General features: G+C 38.6%; 1 protein-coding gene across 5 annotated transcripts in view; it reads left to right on the top strand.

Moving 5' to 3' along the window:
- Window positions 1-6,940, top strand: part of DTNBP1 (dystrobrevin binding protein 1) — a 150,457-nt gene that overhangs the window by 63,349 nt on the left and 80,168 nt on the right. The gene's annotated exons all lie outside the window — the stretch shown is intronic.

Here is a 6,940-nt window from a genome sequence, read left to right on the forward strand (position 1 = left end):
GTTGCAGTGAGCTGAGATCACACCACTGTACTCTAGCCTGGGTTACAGAATGAGACTCCGTCTCAAAAAAAAAAAAAAAAAAAAAAAATTTTTTTTTGACTCAGCATTTCCTAACTTACTTGCTCACAGAATCAATTTGCATGTAACACATATTAAAATTCTGTGACTTAGTATTCTACATAACACCATTTGAGGAATTTTCAAATACTGCTAGTGAAAAACTTTTAATTTTCTGGTTCATAAGAGATGAGTCGCTTAAAAATAAACCTTCTTCCTTTTTAACAAGATGCCATGCATACTACACTAATGACTTTTCTTACTCTGAAGAAAACCATAATATGTGATAGAAAAAGTTGGATATGTGATATGCCTATGTGCATGCATTTTTAAACAATGTTTGCACACCCTGTAGCTTTCCCAAAAATCTGGGCCAGAACACTGGATGAAGGTGGGGAGAGTGGGAGAATGAAGGATAATTTTTCACACTCCTCCAATGCTAATAGTCTCTGCAATAGGTTCCTATGGCTTTTCTCATTCAGCTCCCACCAGAGCCTATAGTGTGGGCAGGGCAGCAATTTTTGGAGTTGAGAAGGAGATTGAGTTGCATTAAGTCATCAGACTATTTAGGGGCCAGCATCAGAACCAGAGTCTTCAGTCCAAGGCTCCCACACCACCACCACACCAACCCAAATGTGTCTTCTTTTTTGACGTTAAGTTGGAACAAACTGATTGAGTCCCAGATGTTTCTACCAGTGCATCTGTAGTTTCAAATGGATATATGATATTTTGTCATTCATTTGACAGACATTCCCAGCAAAGAGAATAGATTCCTGCCCCTACAAAAACAGGAGTATGACCCATTCCTAAATGTGACAGTGGCTTCCTAGTCAGGTGGTTCTCCCAGTGGACAGGGAAATATACAGCCTAGGGATGGTTCTGATAACTCTTACCTACCCTTGAGAAACATTTGAATAGATGGTTTAATCCACTTCATTTGTGAAGTAAAGAAGGACATCTCTCTTCAGCTGATTATCTGAGAAAAGTGCCATCTAAGACACTTGTGTGGTTGTAGGGGGAAGATACCCGTAAATTGCTTTTCTAAATATTTTTCTGCATGTAAAATGATATTACTGTTACCAGTGCCTTTATAGACAGGAATGCACAATGCCTTGATAAACAGCAAAACGTTGTATGGTGGCTAGAATATGGCTATAGGTGAAGACAGGTACTCACACCAGTAGCTAAGTTGTCAGATAGTTCAGAAGATGAGTGCACAGCCTTACGAGTCTAATTCATGGACCCTGGCAGAAGCTTTTGTAACCAATAGGAAATATATTTTTCATAAAGAAAGAAGAGCTGATATTTAGTATATGAGTCAAAATAAAGAACTTAAAAATATTTACATGGAATTGTCTAGCTAACAATTAGAAACGTGGGCTTGAGATTTGAGAGTCAGCTTACATTCTTCTGGGTGTGGAGGAAGATGATAAACGTATAAAGAAAAAAGAAGGATAATTTCAGACAATGATATAAACCTTGAAGGAAATAAAATGGAGTGATGGTATAGTGGTAAGGCAGGAGGGGACTGCTTCAGCTAGGGTGAGCAGGGCAGGCCCTTCTGAGAAGATACGTGAGAAGAGGCTTGAATATAAAGGCAGCCATATGAAGATCTAGGACTGTCCAGCTCCAAACAGAAGGAACAGTGGGAACAAAGACCCCGAGTCATGAACAGTAGGTAGGTTTAGAGCTAGAGCTAAATGAAGGTATAGAATCTCAACCTTCTAGATTTTTAATCTTTCCAGTGCCACCATAATCCTTAGAGTGCTTATTGAAATTCTCTCACAATAATTAGTTATACTTGAAATCATACATAAGTGTGTAATTTAATTAAAATATTTCTTATTTCCAAATTTCTAGATCCCTTATGCATTCCCCTTCAGTACTTATGCATTCCCCTTCAGTACACAGCATACCATCAGAATTTCTCCAAAAATAGCAACATCTTGAAGAACAGTGATTTTAGCAATTCTTGTTAATTATAAGTGACTCATAATTTTAACATAGTCTTCTGTTGGATTCAAAACCTGCTTAGGGGCATACTGACTCCAGAAACATTTTTCACTGATTTATCCAGACTTTGAAATTTGGTTGTCTCCTAGAACCCACCTCCTGGAAGTTGTGGTCGCTGCTGCTTCTGATGACATTTAGTGCTTATGCATATTTTAAGGGTCCTGATTCTTGTTGCTTTATGTTTATGTATCTATTGTAGTTAATGCCAAGGGACTCTGTCCTTCTTTTTGTTTGTGTTTTTTTCTTTTGTTTTTTGGTAACATTTGGACTATGGACTATATTTAGAAAATCTTTAGAATAAAGCATAACAGATTTATTTAAGAGATTATGGCGTATCTGTAGTGGTATATGACCAGTCTATGTTCCAGAGAATAACCTGCCAACCCCCTGAGCTTCAGGAAATGACTGTTCAAGCTCACCTGCCAAGAGACTGGCGAGTTGGGGAGAAGGGGAGATGTGGCAGGAGTGTGGCCCTCAGGCCTAGCTTTGCTGAGCTGAGAACGGGAGAGAAGAAACCAACAGCATTCTTCAGGGTGAAGATGGCTCTGGAACCAGAAGAGAAGATCCAGAGCACCTTCTCCAAAGGAGCCAAGCAGCAGGGCGGTAACTGGCTTCTGCAGTTCTGCAGTGGAGGTCTGTTTGGACGCTGGATGAAAAGGGGAGCAGGAGAACTTTTCCTCAGGCAATGACTTTACAAAAAGAGAGTGGACTTCTGCATCCACTCAGGATGGAGTAACAGGGACCAGATTTATTCTCCCACCTGATATAATGAAAAACCAGGCAAAATAAACGAGAGAATGTTTTTAAGACACTAGATTTTGGACAAAGGAGAGATGTGATGGTACCTGATAGATAGGAAACAAGTGAGGTGAACCCTGTGATTGCCTCTGCATCCTGCCTAGAGAGAGTTTCCAGGGTGCAGTGCAGGGAAGTGGACCCAGGCAGAGCCTGGCAGACTCAGAGTTGAAGAGTTAAATCTGGGGAGATCAAGGCAGCTGGAGTTTACAGGACACAGTCCCAGAGAGGAGAGAGTTGCTGAGAGGGTGTCCATGAATATTCACCTGATAATACAGGTGAGAAGACTATCCAAGGCAGGAGGGAAAAAAATATCCAAGAGGATGAGCTAACAGTGCCTGGCACTTACACAGTGCCTCTTCCCAATAGTCAGACTGGGAAAACTCATAATTACGGAGGTGTTGGGAAGTGGACTCGGTGAATTCTTGCCTCAGTAGGACGTGTAATTGGCTCTTATCTGAGCACTGTTTCAGACATGCTTAGCAAATCATAAAGCAAGCATCAGAAGGATCAAGCTGTTTCCAAGTAAATTAACTGTATTACAAACAAAGCTCAAGAGTATTTATAGGAATATAAAAATACCTAGCACCAAACAAGATAAATCACAATGTCTGGTATCTAATCAAAGATTACTAGGAGAACATATGGAGGAAGATAACCAGTCAATCAAAGCCATTAAAAACTGACACAGATATTAGAATTAGAAGACAAGGACAGTAAAAATTGTTGTTGTAACTATTCTATTCAAAAAGTGAAGTAGAGACATGGAAAATATAAAAAAGGCTGAAACTTGTATCTCTTTTCTCCATTTTCTCCTTTTACTCCCCCTTCCCTATTAGATGCTAGATTTTAGATGGTTCCCAGGTGGTTAATTGAAAGTAAATTGACATTTTTATTTTATTGTATTTATTACAATGTAATCACATATACTAGGCCAATGACCTCTTGAAAACAGACTAAGAGCTATGAATTTGTTGGCTTCATAAATGTGTAATCACACCTTACATTTTCTTTTAAAATTAAACCTAAGCTTATGAGTTGGCAAGGAATTGAACTTAACAAAATTTTTGCTCTGAAGTGTCTGTTAGAGAATAAATCTTGGCAGTTTCAGACTTCATGTGTAGTCACGAGAACAGATGTAGCTAGAATATTTAACAGTTTATTAGATCCTTGGGTTGACAGTAAATATAGTTTAGGACTGATATTTAAGTTCTTAAAGCTTTATTTTGAACAATGAGTATCTGTTTGCCATTTTTAAGTAATAAATGTTTCTCTAACTGGTTTACAAAGTTCTTTTTGTTATCTCTTTCCCTCCGGTTATGTAAATGACACTCTGGGGTTCATAAAGCTTTTTGTTTTTAAGAGGCAAGAAAACCTAAAGTGTATCTTTGAGGTGGAGAGGAGTGGAGACTAAAGATGTAGCAATCTTGAGAAAAGTTTTTCAAAATTAAGCAAAGCAAAATTATTATTATCCTTGGTTGAAAAATAGGTAATCCTTTTTCCAAAGTGAGATTGATTATAGTTTGTACATTATAATTTACAGAGTCTGTAATAACTTTCAGTGTTTTAGAATTCATTTATTACTATTGCGCCCAGCTAATGCTACTGGAGAGGTTTGATCCTAGATTTCAAAGAGAGGGACATTTTCCCCCAAAGATAGCAACATTTTCCTTTCTCTCTGGAAGTTTCCTGTTATGGTCTGTTTAGGCCCAATTTTTTTTCCTTTTCTTTTTCTTTTTTTATTTTGAGATGGAATTTTGCTCTTGTTGTCCAGGCTGGAGTGCAATGGCGTGATCTTGGCTCACCACAACCTCCGCCTCCCAGGTTCAAGTGATTCTCCTGCCTCAGCCTCCCGAGTAGCTGGGATTACAGGCATGTGCCACCACTCCTGGCTAATTTTGTGTGTTTTTTTTTTTTTTTTTTAGTAGAGATGGGGTTTCTCCATCTTGGTCAGGCTGGTCTGGAACTCCCATTCTCGGGTGATCCATCTGCCTCGGCCTAGGACCAATTCTTATATCAGAGAAGTGTATTATTATCATATAAAATAACGTGTTACTTTTGAGGAAGAGAAAATAAAAGTTAACAGTTCTTAAGGATTAATTCAGGTAGATTTGAGAATTTATTAGTTGATCCCAATATTCCTGCTGTACATAGGTTTTTAAAAGCTAAAAAGTATCCTTTAAAAATTGTTAACATTGGACTACTTTGGGGAGAGTTAAAACAGGATTTTACCTCATAGTGAACCTTTAAGAATATTTCTTAATTAAAATGAATGGGTAAGTTACATGGCATACCACAGTTAAAATATTGTCGAAAAAGAAAGATTGTATCAACATTGTGTAATATGAAAACGTTGTTAGAGAACAAATCTGTGATTCACTTGAAGTGTTTAACGTATGTTTTTCTTAGCTTTTTAAGTAACTAAGGTCCTTGACAAATCAATCTTTATTTACCTGACTTGATACGGTCCTCTCTTGACTTCAACACCAGTATCCTAAATGTTCTTCTCTTTCTTCTCTGCCTCAGATTCATTTTAGTTTTCTTTGTAGATGCTTTAATGCTGGTGTTCACTTGTGCTGTGGTCTTGGTTGTTGCCTCCTCTTGTTGTGCAGTCTCTCCTTGGGCAAGCTCTTCTGCATCCTTGGCTCATCTGCCGGCCATAAGGTGATCATTATCAAACCACTGTATTCAGTGCAGGTCTCTCTTCTTACCTGCAGAACCAGTTGCCACCTACACAGCTCTTCCTGGACTTCTCAACAGCACCATACCCAAAATGGTCTTCCACAGCAAAACCTGACCTTTTTCTGTTCTAACAAGATTCCGTCACTACAGATTTATCCAGGCCACAAATGTGGGAGTCTTCATAATCTCCTCCTTCCTCCTACCGTCTGCTCAGTTCTCAGTCCAGCCCAGTATTTCCTGACTCTGTCCTTGCCTTTCTGTCTTCACTGATCCTTCCCGGAGTTCTAGCCCACATCTTTGTAGCCTGAGTTACACTAATAGCCTCCTAATTAGTCTTCCTGTCTGTAGTCTTGTGTCCCTTCATTTGTATTACTGTTAGAGTGTTCATTTTTTCCCAAAAGCAGATATTAAGAGTTCTCATCAAGATAAAAAATGAAATGATGATGGTGATATAGCTATAGCCTTTATTGAACACTTAATATGTACCAGAGACATTGCTTAAACACTCTAAATTAACTCAGTAGAGGTCTCACAATGACCATTTGAGTAGGTGTACTCTCTTCTCTACCAGTAAGAAAAGAGAGATTAGGGGAGATGAACAACTTGTCAGGAGTTGGAAGTAGTGGTGCTGGGCCAGAACCAAATGTTTCCTGACTTTAAAGTCTCCTCGTATCTTTGATAGTAGACTGCCTCCACACAAAGCTATCTGCACTCTGTGCTTGGGTGTCATGGAGTATGGAAAGGACCTTGCTTCTCTGCATGTATGGACTGGTGTGGGTGATTCAATATAAGGATGGACAAGCAGAGATTTTAGGGCCTGATGTCGCTTGATCAGGAATATATTTGTATGTGGGATGCATGAGTTTTAAAAAAAAAAAAGTCCACCTTCTACCCTATCAGCTATAAATGGCAACAAGCCTGTAAGGATACAGTTTCAGATGGTGGGGCCTGACTGCAGATGGCTGATAAATGACAAGCCATTGATTTGGTGATAATTAATGGCAGCATGGTTCTTTAAGGAATTGGCTAGCCACTAAGAATTTTGAGTAAAAAAATCAGTAACACAGAGTTGATATAAATTTTTAAAATAGTTTTATAATAAAAATTCTTAGCCAATTAGTTGCTGTGGGCTAGTCACTAAACACCAGTACACCAGTGAAAATAAAAGTGTTTTTTGCAGACTTGTTTTTGAAAATCACGAGATGTCTTCAGGGCTATGTTGGGGATTTTACCTCATGCATACATCAATGATCTTGGCTTTCAACATTAGTTTTTATTCATTTCCTAAAAATAATGTACTTTCCCCGAGCTAGGTAGACCCAGATGTTGCCTGGATGTGTTGGAGTGGCTCTGAGTTTCATATATCTGACTCTGGAATTCTATAGATTTAGTG

Source organism: Macaca fascicularis, chromosome 4 (genome assembly GCF_037993035.2).
Source record: "Macaca fascicularis isolate 582-1 chromosome 4, T2T-MFA8v1.1".
NCBI classification, from domain to species: domain Eukaryota; kingdom Metazoa; phylum Chordata; class Mammalia; order Primates; family Cercopithecidae; genus Macaca; species Macaca fascicularis.